Source organism: Tupaia chinensis, unplaced genomic scaffold (genome assembly GCF_000334495.1).
Source record: "Tupaia chinensis unplaced genomic scaffold, TupChi_1.0 Scaffold000657_1, whole genome shotgun sequence".
In the NCBI taxonomy this organism is placed as follows: Eukaryota; Metazoa; Chordata; class Mammalia; order Scandentia; family Tupaiidae; genus Tupaia; species Tupaia belangeri.
The window spans coordinates 914,019-929,249 of NW_006160178.1; the positions used below are offsets into that span (position 1 = coordinate 914,019).

General features: G+C 34.1%; 1 protein-coding gene across 1 annotated transcript in view; it reads left to right on the forward strand.

Annotated features, from left to right (window-relative positions):
• The first annotated feature begins 8,720 nt into the window (after positions 1-8,720).
• Positions 8,721-15,231, forward strand: part of CDH9 (cadherin 9) — a 166,644-nt gene continuing 160,133 nt past the window's right edge. The window contains exon 1 of the mRNA XM_006159776.1: positions 8,721-8,949. The gene's annotated coding sequence lies outside the window, so the exon portion shown is untranslated. The remainder of the gene's footprint in view (positions 8,950-15,231) is intronic.

Consider the following 15,231-nt stretch of genomic DNA (forward strand, 5'->3'; position numbering starts at 1 on the left):
ACATTCAATTTTGTTGTTCATTTAGTTCATTGATGAACTAACACATACACACAGGACCTACATCAATCTGAAGTTTGAACACAGGTCTATAATTTTACTCCTTCCTCATAGACAATAAAAACAATTCCAAAAAAGAGGAACTACCCAGAAAGGAGAAGAAAGCAACAAAATTTTGGAGGCTTTAAAGCAGATGAGAAAATAACTTCACTAAGAAAGACCAGTTCTGAAATTTCAGTTAGAAAAAGTTGATAAGCAGGCTATTGTCCCACTGTCCTATGATTTATAGGTGATGAGAAGTGGAAGAGCCTACAGCAGGTTTAAGAGGTCATGGGAATAATGCTCTCATCTTAATTTCCGTATAGATCTGTTCATTGTCATTCTTTAAACTGTCTGTACCTCATACACTCTTCTTTAACTATGAAACATTTCACAGACAACAAATGCACACAAATGTAAAGTATATTTCATGCTTTTCATTCTGCACATTTCCTCAGTTTCAAAAGAACTATTTATTCTTCTTGTCATTTATTTAACTATGGCATTTTCAGTCACCTTTCCTACAGATGAGGTAAAGATGGTACACGATATTGCAGGTGAGTTCAAGGACAGAGTCAGTAAACACAGGGAATTTTGTCATAGCACAATATTCACAGATAGTAAGACAATCCAGTAGAATAAGAATCATTGGAATGCAATGGTTCTGTAGGGAGCCCTGAGAAAGTGAGGAAGAGGGCTACACTGAATTTCATCAAACAATTCAAACTAGAGAAATATTAAAATCAAAGATTAAGAAGCCAGAGCCAGGCGTGGCTCCATGGAAACACAAGTGGACCATGGGAAAGGTCCTGAGTTTGCATCCTGGGACCTCTCTGAGCACACTGGGCATACGTATGGGTCTGTGTTCTGGGTCGGCTGAGACTAGGGGTGAATTGCAATATGTAGACCCTGTTAGGGGTGCCTGTATTTCTGTGTTTCTGCATTTCTATGTATAGATATCTCTCTCAGAAGAAGAAATATATAAAGACACTAAAAACAAATTAAGTCAGTTCTCATACAATGAAATAGGTTAATAAAGCATGATGATGGAAAATTACAAGTCTCTTTATAACCATGGGTCTTCCAGAATGTTACCCTATGGTATAGGTATCTAAATCTACACCTACATGGGAAATATGACTGTCGACTTTATCACAATGGTAGGTGTTGAAGCATTATGTTTCAGACCACCTGCTATCATTTAAGTGTCCCCACTAAAACTCAGGCTAAGATTGAATTCCTTTGGTAGGTATAAAGAGAGCAGAAACTTCAGCTGACTATAGTATTAAGAGATAGGGCCTTCGGGAGGTATAATTAGGATTAGATAAAGTCATCAGGACGGAGGGTCTCATGATTGAACACAGGTGACTTTAGAAGAAGAAGGAGACCGAAGCTGACATACGTTCTTGTCCTCACAAGATGCCCTGCGTTGCTTTAGGATGCTGCAGAGTGTCCCCACTAATCAAAAGGTCCTTGCTAGATGTGTCCTTTCAATCTTGGGCTTCCAGAATGGTGGCTGAATAAAACATTATTCTATATGAATTATTATCTGTGATATTCAGTTCTAGCAGTAGAAGTATACTTGAGAGATCACCTAACATGGAGTGGAATAAACCTACTCCAGACAGAAAGAAACCAAAACTCATAGTAACGTACTTCCTTCCTGAAGCACTTAATATAAATGGAAGCAAATTTATAAAACTTTTTTTAAATTATGTAAAAGGTCAGGAGATAGATTTGACATACCAGCTGTTAGAACAAATTAAAAAGCACTATTATTAAAGCAGCAAGGTACTGCTGAAATGCACACACACACACACATCACACACACACATCACACACACACATCAATGTAATTTGCTTATTTATGAAACACATCTAGCAGAATCCATCTGGCTATTAAAGATTGTCCACCAGAAAGAAACCTGAAACCCGAAATCTCCCAACCATGTACATTAGCAAGATTTTATGACCTAAAGGGTCTGATCTGTGTGAGTAACTTATCCATGCACACTGGTGGAAGCTTCATACCTTCCTGCTCGGCCACACCAATCTGATGTGGTAACAAGACACTTTGCTCCAGATGTTTCTTTGCTTCCACTATGCTATGGTTACTTGTATTCTTGATGTTATATACAAAACTTAAGAGTAAATAGAATCACTGTTAAATGTGAGTCTAATTTTAAAATTTACTTCCGCATTTATCTCAAACAGAATGAAATCCAGAAGTGTATTCTAACAAGTATGAACTTTTAATACATTTTTAAAAAGGTGATATTTGGGGGCCAGCAGGTCGTATAGTGGTTGTGGTACTAGATTCCCACATGGCTGACCACAGTTCAAGTCCTGATACTGTGGCTTGAAACTCACATTGGGCGCATGTGATTGCATGACCAAATTCCTGAGAGGAAGAAGGAGACAAGGAGATGGTGACATGGTCATCACCTCTGGGGGGATGATTTCTCACTTCCTCTCTCTCTGTCTCTGTGATTCTGGCAAGCTCACATACCATATAGCAAAAATCTCTCTTAAAAAAAACAAAAGGAAAAGGAAACAGAAAAAAGTGATACAGTAATTAAAGGTTAAAAATAGAAACTTCACTGAAAAGATAACTTAAAAGACCAATATTAAGTTTTGAGGGAAGGAAATTTAACTAAAGAAACAATGAAATGTCTCATCATTGAATTGAAGAAGAAATCTAGAGAGTAAAATCCTCAGGGAAATGCAAATGATAGCCTATAGGGAATATAATCTTAAATATCTCTTAAAATAGTCCCCAAAATAGATATCTAATTTCTGAATATGTTCCCCATAAAAATTAAAAACAAAAGCATTTAAATTGTCGAGTAATGATAATTATGTATTTTATATGTATTCATAATGGAAACACATAAACTTTGGAAAACAAAATGACCATGAATACTAAATATAATAAGATATTTAGCAGCCCTTGACGTGAGGACATTTCTACATTATACTGAGAAGTAAAAAGCAAGATGCAAAGAAGATAATAAAATATATTATTTATATTCAATTAAAACACTAAAGGCACATATAAATTAGATAAATAAATAGATGGATAAAGTTTTCCTATGAAAAAGTATGGCACATAAAATGATCTGCGTCTGCTAATGTTAGTTCCTGAATTGGAAAAAGGAAATGGTGAAAGAGCAGGGAATCAGGGATGAAGAAAATTTAAAAATAAAAGTATTTTACTAGAAAAAGTATACATTACTAAAAAGTGTGCGAAATTATAATATTTTTAAAAAAATGTTTAAGTGAATGATTATAGTTGCATGCCAAAATTAATGTTAATTATCTTTAATTTATGTCTTTTCAAGTCATTTTATTTTAGTTTTCCTGCTTCAATTCTTGCTTATTTTGACATTTAAGGTAAGCATGCAATGTTCGTGAACAAGTTTACAAAAAAACTATTTTAATTTTGAAAGAAAACAAATGACTTTTTAAACTTTGTCTTGTCTGAAACTTACGTTAAAATGTTATAAATAATTTACTGGACAACTATGTTCTGTTTTGCCATGTATTTAGAGCATATACAAAGATAAATAAACTCTAAGGTTTTATATATATTCAGTAAAATTTTTTTATTGAATACAGCTAAATGATCTAAAAAGACATTTGTAGGTATTTTCTTTTTGTTTGTTTGTTTGAGAGGTTTTTGCTGTAGGGCATGTGCACTCAGCAGAAAGACAGAGAGAGACAGAGACAGAAAGCAAGAAATCACCCCTGGGGCAATGGCCATGCCGCAATCCCTTCTCCTCCATTCTTCTTTCAGGATCTTGGGCATGCACGCACATGCGCCTGATGTGAGTTTAAGCCAACGGGTCTGGGACTTGAACCATGGTTGACTACATGGGAGTCTAGCAACATAACCGTTACACCAACTGCTGGTCCCCATTTGTAGGTATTTTCAAAAAAATTACCTTTAAATCAGGAAAATATATAATTATGTTTAATATTTATAAGTCATTATAAATTGACATTGTTAAAATCAATTATATTGGATAAATTATTTAGAAATTGACTTCTTGGAACCAGCAATTGGCTTAAGCCACCAGGTCCAGGACTCGAATTACGCTCTGCTAGGTGGGAGTCCAGTGACATAGCCATTGCACCAACTGCTAGTACCGAAACTCTTTTTTAATAAATCACCCAGTCTCAGGAATCTCTCTTTAGCAATCCAATGATAGACTGATACAACAGTCATACAGACCAGCTATTAAGTCACAGATTGGGAACAAATACACTGCACAGGTGCAAAATAAAGTTTACACAGAACTACAAAAATTCTTACAGAACAAAATCGATACAATGCTATAGTCCTTTAGGTTTCTCCATTTCACAGAAAAAGGTATGTGGACTAGGTACTCTAGGTGATTCTCCAGAAGACAATCTCTTCTGTAGCAGAGGGCTGTGGTCACTAGATCTTTTGATCCTATTCAGATAAGGCCCTAGAAATGGAAGGAACATTCTGTCATTTGACTTTCTCCTATGGAGAAATAGCTAATCACATTGATCTAGTATAGTTCCACTGAATAAAACTCATTGCTAAGCCACCTCAAAGCACTGAATGGAGAAAAGTCATCAAATATATTCAGAAGAAACAATAATCTTTCTCTTCTCCATAAAGTATTACCACAGGTTTCAGCTTAAGTAGAGAGGAGGAACACTGGGGATCAGAAATATCAATACAAAGAGGTCTATGGACATGTGGCTGGCTTAACTGGTTGTTGAACTTTTTAAGAGTTATGATAATAGTGATTACAAACTAAATTCATTAAATTAAAAAAATTTAAAGAAGATACTGTTCAGGTATTCAGCTTTAGTTAATAAAATGTGGTGATAATTTATGGGATGGCCCCATAATGCAGTGGATAAGCCCTGTGCATAGAGAGCCAATTCCACATGGCAGACCATGGTTCAAATCTTGGCCTTGGTGGCTTGAGAAACATAACAGGGGCATGTTCAAAATCCTGACAGGATAGAGAAATACAGGGGGAAAAAAATGCTTCCTCTTTCTCTGGATAGTACACATGCCCTTTGGGAATAATAGTTTAGAAAGAAGTTATGATTTGGACTTATAAAGATTTAAACAAAGAGGGGCAAAATTAAAATGAAAAAAAACATCTTGGGTTAGAATAGAGAATTGATGGAAACATTCAAAGAAAAAGCCCAGGGACACGAAAGATCTTTCTGATGTCAGACTGAGATTCACTAGTGGACATATTTGTTCTGCATGGATTCAGGGGGAGGTCAGGGATTCTCCAAGCCCATAGTTATAAGAATCACAGTTGTGGTAGATGACTGGATGGGCTGAGTTTCTCAGCGGGTCTGGAATGTGTAAAGATGTGAACCATGATGGGACTGAAATGCTTGGTATTTAAGTTTTCTCAATTCCTAACTATAGCTTCCTTTCCAGGTTATAAGTGCAAACCCTTGGTTTTGAGGTCTGGATAGAGATAGTCATAATACCAGCATGTAAAAGCTGTTGTGTAAAAAATTTTAGTTTTAGTTGGAAAGATAGTAAACAGGGCTTAGCAGGAGCAGATGGTAGTTTTAGATTCCAATTCCTGCGTAGTCTTATGAACGGTGTCATAGCACTGAGAGCTTCTGTGGCAGGATTATCCCAGCACAGTATCCATGAACCAATGGCCTATGTAAACACTGCAGGACTGACTATCCATAAAACCTCACTTAAAACTAATGTTTATATTATTCATTAACTTAATTCCTTCTCTTTTCTATTTTAGTACAAGATAAACTAACATTCTGTCTACTTTACATTTTTCAATATTTCCCAAAATACGCAAAATAATTATTATATAATGGAATAATGTTTATAATAATAAAATGCCAAAAAGGGAGTGTTCCACCTAGCCGGGGTACAACAGTAATTTTGAACACCTTTATTTGGGTGGAGTCCTCCAGTGTGAAGATGTGTTATATTAGAAGAAGAAGAAAAGAAAAATAATCCGTAACATATATTTTTTGGAAGAGGTAATACCTCTTCCAAATAAAGAACCAAGCAACTATGAAAAAGTTGGGTAACTCCATGACCTGGTAGATAAAGGAGTTGAATTTCACATGACCGACCACAGAGTTTGAATCTGGCCACTATGGCTTGAAAAAAACACACTGGGCCCATATGCCTACATGCCTCAAATCCTGATAGTATGGAAAAATTGAGGTGAAGGGATTGTGGTATGACCACATCCTATTGGAGATGTTTTCTCCCTCTCCCTCCCTCTCTGTCTCTATTCTGTCTCTCCATAGCCAAGCACATGCACCCTCTGGCAAATTAAAAAAGAAACAAAAAAGGATTATAAAAGCTAATTCAAACTGGGGAACCAGCAGTTAGCGTAATGGCTATGTCGCTGGACTCCCACGTAGTCGACCGCAGTTCGTGTCCCGGACCCGGTGGCTTAAAAAACTCACGCCGGGCGCGTGTGCGGGCGTGCCCAAGATCCCGAGAGGAGAATGGAGGAAAAGGGATTGCGGCGTGACCATCCCCCCTGGGGGGTGATTTCTCGCTTTCTGTCTCTATGTCTCTCTCTGTCTATCTGGCGAGCGCACGCGCCCTACAGTGAAAATCTCTCAAAAAAAAAAAAAAAAGCTAATTCAAACTGAAGAGATTCAGAAAACCACTTCAAATAATATTTAACATTTATTGTTAATGAATTTTTATGTCTAAATACTTAGGAAGAAGAAATATATTCCTATTAATATAATTAATGATGATGATATTTTTGTACAAACCTGTTTGTGAAGTATTCATATCCATTACTATAAGCATTAAAAACTGTTTCTATGTGATAGCAAATGCTACTTGTATTTAAAATACAATCTGGAAGGTATACCCATGATATAAAAGAATTTTCAATAGTCTCAAGGTTTAAATGCTTTGTTTTCAAATACTTCATAGTACTACTACAAAGGAGAGAAGATTCCTGAGATACTAGCCATTTTTTACTTGGCAACACTTTCCCCCTTTTTTCCTAGGAGTAGTAAAAACTACTTCAAATCAGGTTATAGAACGCCCCATTGGATTGTGGAGTTCACACACAGCAGTCTTCCCCTGTAGTTAGTTTTAGTGGGAAATAAATAAATGTATGTGGCATTAGGGATTTAAAGTTTTCATTTTTGAATATTTACCTTAAACTATGATAAAATATTTTGTTTTGGTCCTTTTTCCCACATTATATACATTACTCTATTTCACTATTAACACAGAAGCTTCTATAATATATGGTTTTATTTATTGGAACAAGTAGACCTGGAAGAAAAAAGTTGAAAGGATCCTGTGAATTTTAAATGAAGTGTCTTTGCCTCGAGAAAACTCTCTAGCCTCCATGAAGAATTCTCTAAGCTGTCTTAGTCACTGGAATCCGTCTAGTCCTGGGAATATGCATAAAGCTTTATTTCTTCTTTCTCTTTCTTCACTCATAAATGGACAAAATGAGGTCCCTTTTTTGCCTGCCTCCTACGCTTGGAATCCACAATTTTTTTTAAAACTAAACACTCCAAGTTTGATCACTATACATTACTAGTGTCACAGTTTTATTTTTGGATATGTAAAGTTGTATTTTCCAAGCATTTGTTCGTCGTTTTAAGAAATAAATTTCCATAATGCACAAGTCTCAGATAGGCAGTTCTATTATCTGCACTTCATGAGTAAGCTTTACCATTGGGAAATAAACAAAAAAAAAAAAGTAGAATTTTCTTTTTTCTTTTGTCAGTTTTCCTTTGAAGCATCAAATAGGATATTGACATTTTTGGCACTTAAGCTATTTACTTACTGTGACTTAAGGAGCTGTTATAAAGTGAGCCATATTCCCACCGTGCATTTCATACAACTATCACTAGAACTTCTTTCAGAAGGATTTATGTGCTAATCGATACCTTTTGTATTGTGCCATTTCCAGACGTAATAAAGACCTCTCTGAAGCCAGGTCTACCCTCTTCTAAAAGTTGTACAGTGTACAACAGAGACTCTAACAGGTGGCTCGCGTAGCTCTTGTGATGCAGCTCTGATCACCGCTATGTCTGAGCATTTCCAGCTAAGGTGAAAAATCCCTCAACTGCATATCAAGCAAAAGGCAAACTGTTTTACAAATTTGAAAATATCATCGAAACTATTTTCTTCACTGAAAAAGAAATGATGATCGAGGCATTAATTATTCGATGTTTTACAGTGACTATTTAAAATATTATTTTAGATTATCAACTCATAGATACCGATACAAATTCATCATCATCAATAATAAATATAATCTGGATTCTTTCCTCTTCCTTTTATTAAGCTGAAATTTTGGCATTGAACTGAAATAGGTAGTAGTGCATTCTGCAAGGACTATATACACAAAATTCCTTTTGAGCAACGGTACTCTCCAAGTGACATGTCTTTTCCACAGATGATTTACAGGTTACAGACGTGCTGTGACCTTTCTCTCCCACTTGCAAACAGATTAAGCAGAGCTGATTAAGCGACACTAAAAACACTGGATTGTTTCATTTTCTGGGGGTCTTTGACAAAGCCCTCCTCTCTGAGCCCTCCCACTTCATTCGCTTGCAAATCACTGTGCCCAAAGAGGTCTTCGCTCCCCCAACCCAGACCTGGAGCCCTGCAGCGCCATCAGTGGCAGTATCTTCCTACTTGAGGGACGTCTCTTATTAATCAGAAACGCTGAATGGAAACCAATCAGATAGAGAGTTCCTTTAGCTTCAGCTTCCTGCCTGTCTGAGTTAAAAGTGATGCTCGAGGAGAGAGACACACTGAGATGCATGAAGATTCAGCTGTGAAGATACTATAAAAAGAGAAGCGAAGGAACGAGACAGAAGCAACAACCGGATCGTCAGTGCTGAGCAGGGCGAAACTCAGTTCCATTGAACAAGGTAAGTGTTATTTACTTTGCTTGACACCATGAGCTTTTCAATTTTTGCTTTCTTATAAAGAAGTAGTGCACATACTGCTTTTCTCCTAGTTGCTCTATTTTTTTTTTCTGTCTCTCTCTACATTTGGAAACAGGTAAGAATACATTTTATAGTATTTAAATAAAATATTAAAATGCTCAATGGCAAAACTTGCAACCTTTGCCTCTCATTTTACTTTTACAAATCTGACGACCACTCCAGCTCCTTGTATAGTCCTCACATTTGCATACAAATTATTATAAAATCAAACTGAACTTCAAGTTGTATTAGTTAATTGTGAAGGCTTTGAATGTCTCACATATTAATATGTTTATGATATTATTACATTAATTACAAACGGATTTCTGGTTTTCTCATAACTTTTGTTTACATCATTTGAGTCAGAACTGCAGAAAAAGCCATCTCTAGAATTCAGTAAGTGATATTTAAAATTTTGATGTTAAAAATAATAGAATATAAACTGTACTAATAAGATATGACTGGATACTGGATGTCAGGATTAAATTGATCTTATTACCTGGTAAAGGAGATTGTTCACATATTTGTGGTACTCAACTCAAGTCAACATTCTGAATGTGTACATGTGTTGGCTATAATTGGGCTCTAATATTGTGGATAGGTGAATGAAAACCACAGGGAAAAAAGAGGCAAAATTGTATATTAAAATAAATTGAAGTGATATGGAAAGTGCATTGATTTGATGGTGCTTTGTTTTGATATTTTTTTCCATTGCACACTCAGTATATCTGTTCCCATCAGTGAAATTTTTACAAGCACATTATTATCAAAAAGACTTGATACATTTTAACCATAAGGACATCAAAAATTCTATGGTATTTGCAGCCGTATTGTGTTAACAGAACAAAGTTCTTAGAATCTGTTTTAAATAACAAAGGTGCAACAAAAGAAAAGTTATCAACTGTCATAGATAAGTTTATATTTATTTGCATGATCAACTTTTTGATGAGAATATCATAGATTGTGAAGAGAGGGTTGTCTTGTCTGGAGATTTAATATCATAGATTGTAAAGAGAGGGTTGTCTTGTCTGGAGATTTGTCTTATTTAATATTTTATGTTGTAGACACATGAGATTCCTAATAAAGATATTTTTCACAAGGTTTCTGAAATCTGTGTGTCATTTAAGAATGAGTGATACTATGACATTAAAATAAAGTGTTAACTTTTGCATGACAGAAAGAAATCTCCTTTGGCTGTCTTTGTTTTCTCTGTGAAATTAGAGTAGTTACCCACGTTCAGCCAGAGCTGATTAAGGATGAATTTGATTATTCGATGTCCTTAACTCTGTAAAAAGCATCCTGCATTCCAACGAGGACCAATCCTGTTTTCAGATTCAGACAGTGCTCTATCACCCAGGCAATATTAGGTCATGTGAAATACATGTGTGTTACTACAAAACTGGTTCTCTTGGGTTTGAATGGTAGATCTTCCCAAAGAAAAAGAAAATGCAACAACATACTATTCTAGCACATAGCACCAAAAGACTTGAACATAACATGAACAGCATGCATTTGCATTTTTGTCACCAAACATATTATGGGTTCATCTAAAGTTTTTCCAAATGAAGAGCACACACATAACTATATGCACCAAATAGATATATGCTAACATGTAGAAATACTGTCATATCCACATTTATGTGTTTTGAAAAATGAGAAAATTTAAGATAAAATACGTGATATGGGCAAAGCTAATTCTGGAAATGATGAACAAAGATGCTTTAAAGAGAACAGATAATAATGTTAATTTAAAAGTAATTTACTAACTGTAAATCAGATTTGGTAGTATGAATAAAGCAATAGTCATATAAAACAGTAGTGCTTTCTAGGACAAAAAAGACATTTTTCTTTGTAATTTTTTAATAGTTTACAAACTATTTCAAATGGTTTACATAATTATGCATCCATTGCATAACTGAAAAAAAGTATATCACTGCCGTGTGTAACAAGATCACATTATCAAAGGTGATTTTGAAGTTATGTTTTTAAATGTTGTTGCTTGGCTTATTTAAATTTTTAGCTGGATGAGATGCTATACCAAATGTCACACTGCATGGAAAGATTTCATTTGGTATTTTCCCATAACTACTATACATGCCAACCTTAACCTATACAACGTACTTTCCATGACATATTCACTAGGTGAGATTAAAGAAAATAATAAGAGGGTTTTGTTCCAGTGTTTTATTTCTCTGTAGGCATCAGTAGTGATATGGGATATACTCTACCCACAGTATTTCTGTAGTGTATGAGTGTAGTTAATCACACTGTTTGGAGACTGCTTAAAGTTACATAACATAAAATGAGTAATGTGACAATGTTATATGTGAGAAAGTATAAATTATGGTAAAAGTTAATATAGTGTACATGCTAATGGACCATGAATAAAAATTAGTTGGAACTTATTCTCTCTGAAAGTAAACAGTTTAGATAGAGCTTTTTTTAGCATTAATACAGAGGCTTCGATGTAACTGATTGTTATCTGGCTACATTCCTGAAGGCTAATTTTATTCACTCTCACATTTGGGAGGAAAGTGTGACATTTTAAAAATGTCCAAAGTAAAATTTTTAAATATTTGTATTTCTGATATTTGACTTCAAATCAAATAGTAATATTAACTGTAAAGTAGGTAGTATTTTGTCATTAAATGTCTTGGTTGTTTTAGGTATTAAATTCTCAAAGTGGATTTTTTTAAGGAAGAAGAGGACCTGCTAAATAGAAAGAAAAATAAGCTTAAAATTGGCATTGTTATATTTTACCTGATGCAAATTAATAAATATTATCATTTTATTGTAGAACATAAGTCATGTTTTCTAGGATAAGACTATTTCTTTTTATCTTGTATATTTGTTTTTAGGTTGTCTTAGGTTTTCAAATATATCCCAGGTAAGTCTGTGAATATCCATACTGTCATCTTGTTTATGTGTTTACATGAAATTCTAGAGCTTCAGAAAAGAGATTTTAACTCCTCCAAATTCTCATTTTATACATAAGAAAACTAAAACTTACAAAGAACAGGTTATATAGCCAAGGCTGTCAAGCCGTATATGAGAAATTTGCAACCTGTGTGCAAACATCAGGGGTTCAGGCTTGAAAGTTAGGTGAAGAAGGCACATGGACAGATAGATTACATAGATAGATGATAGGGAGGTAGATAGATATAAATAGATAGGAAAGATAGGAAAATGATAAGAAAACAATGACCCCCAGATTGTTTTAAATATCCTGAAAGTTTTATTTCTTTTATCAATCACTACAATTTCTCTGTGTAGAGCCACCATTATTCTCATGATTAAATACGGTAAGAAGTGCACAGAAAAGAGTGCCTCTATTGCACTTTTCTATGTTTCGATAGCAGCTCTAATATTAATGTACTTATTCTTAAATTTAGCACTAGTAGGAGATGGTCTTCTAGCCACATTACACTTGCTAAGTGCTTGACTAAACACAGGGTTTCTAGAGCCTAACCAAGAGATTTTATTTTAGCACTACCAAGAAACACCTATTAAAATACACAAGTCATGATAATGGATCTTACTGTCTCTGAAGAGAAAATGAAAGCATCATGAGCTATTGTCAGGGCCTGTGTGTGTATTTCCTCTTTTCTTTTTTTAGAGAGAGAGGTGGGGAAAAGGAGAGCTGAATATTTTCTTAAAGTGACATTCTGGTTTTTCTTGTTTCTTTCCTAGTCCATTAATTTGGCTAATTACAAATCAATTTCAGAAAGAGTGGAGGCTCTTGCAGCCTCTATTTCTCTTGATGAGCAAGACAATTCTTGGTCTTTCTAATTAATCAATGAAACATGAGAGCCTATGATTGCTCCATAAGTATGGATTATATCAGCTTTTGAGATTAGCAGCACTGTTCTGAATGGCATGAATGACTTCATTTTACTTTTCACTCTAAACACGTATTTCAAGTTACAGTGAAAACATCAGTCACTAGTAGCTATTATTTGAACTTTGAATTTAAAAGTTTACCATGTTCCTAAATGTATTGGAATAAGCGGATATAGCTGACAATTTTTATATTGGAATATACTGTACTTTCTATACTTTATGTATTATTAACAGAGTATTCAATGCATAATAGACCTTTTCTTCATATTTAGTAAAACAGGATCTTGGGACAGGAGCCAGGTTTACATGGGAGACAACTAACTATACATATAATGGTGTTTAATCCAGTCAAATGAGCACCAATAATTCACTTCCTGGGTCAAAAGGCATGATATTTATATCAGTGCCTAAATTTCTCAAAGGAAGTTTTCCTCCAGACAGTCAAGCAACTTCTTTATCATATATATATATTTTTTTTTCCTGTCAGAGCAGATTACTATAATCACTTCATATAAATATTCACATCTAAGTGTTATAAATATTTCATACTACCAAGATCGTATGAGACATTCAAATTTCTCTTTGACCTAATAGTGACTAAGTCACAGATGAAACATTAAAGAAAATAGAATTAAATTATCGAATAACATCTTTATTTCTGTATTATCTTTTTCTGCATATATATTTTTATGTCTTCGTTTATATTTCTGTGTATTCATAGCATAGGCACGTGTATTTTTGTATACCTTATATACCTAAGGAAAATAGAAAAGAATAACAACCATTTCAATGTATAAATTAATTTTAAGGCTTTAATTAGTGTAATGGTGGAGTATGAAGCACTAAAATACTTATATCAGGCAATTATAGTTATTATATACATGACATAACATTATAAATATAAAAGCATTAAATAAGAATCTAGTGGAATTTCTGACAATATGAGGAGTCTTTGAAAAGTTTATAGGATATGTCTACTATGGAAAAAAAAGTATATGTCAACATTTTTTGTGCCAAAATAAATTTATGCTAGAATTCTTTTCTTTGAACTTTTTGAAGCACCCTTATTTGTAGAAAAATGCAATAAAAGTATGAGTTTAACTTGGTGCAAAAATTTTAAAATCCACACATAGTTTTTGTATAACACATATATTCTATGAGCTTTTGAAGATCTCTTGTACTCTTCCAAGGACTAAATAATGTACTATAATGATAATATACATGTTTGTTTATAAACATCATATTCATCTGTGTTTTATGTTTGGTGTAGAATTCAAATCCCTGCAGTAATAATTGACACTACAGAATAGTATTATTATACCTTCAAAAATATAATATGAAATGAACTTTCATCTGTTTAAAATAAGGTCTATTAAAATACAGTAGTAAATGTCAGTAATTAAGTGATCTTTCCAAATATTACAAGTTTATTTTAGTGCAGAAAAATGAAGTATTTTTTATCCATTTTTCTGTACATATCTACATATTTATTTCTGTGTTCCTAGACAGCAACATGAATAAGTATGATGTGTCTTAAGATCACTACTTTGGACTTCTGTCCTATGTTAAACTTAGCTTCCAAAAGCTATACATGTAAGGATATTTAGTTCATTTTGTACAGAAAGTTCCATCTTTGGAAATCTTTCATAATTTAAAAAAATTACAAGGTTGGGGCCAGCAGGTGGCATGGTGGTTGAGACTCAGGACTCCCACATGAATGACTGCAGTTTGAGTCCTGGACATGATGCTTGCTTTCTCACTTTCCCTCTCTCTTTCCGCCTTTCTCTGGTGAGTGCACATGCTTATAGCAAATTAAATAATGATAATAATAATAATAATAAAATTAAATAAACAATTCTTAAAAAATTATGATAAGAACTCTTCTAATATAATTTTTGAGATATGTATTTTTAAGGAAGGTACTCTGAGTTTATAAGTATTTATGCCCAAAGATGAATACTGAGACCAATGGAGACCAAACCATAGAATTAAAAGAGACCACGAAGCACTGGGATTCCATAGGAGACTCCATAGCAGAGACACACAACAGTCTACAGTTCACAGTTATGCCGTCATGGATATTTGCCTTCTCCACACCTACCTTGCATGTAAGTTTGCTGCTTGGCAGAGGAAGCTTCGGTTTGAGATCACTGTAACCTTTTATTTAAACACAGGCTCAGGAATTCTTCTCTAGTACACCCAAGATTAAACTTGGCTTATTGGAGTTTTTATTGAAATTGATCTTTGAACATATGCTGGGAGTAATAAAATGTTATTTCAGAGTGAAAAATGTCACTTACATAAGTCTTACATTTTATTTTAATGTTTGTATTTATAAATTACACTCTTCTAAAATTAAAAGAATATGTACATAAAGCGCCCATC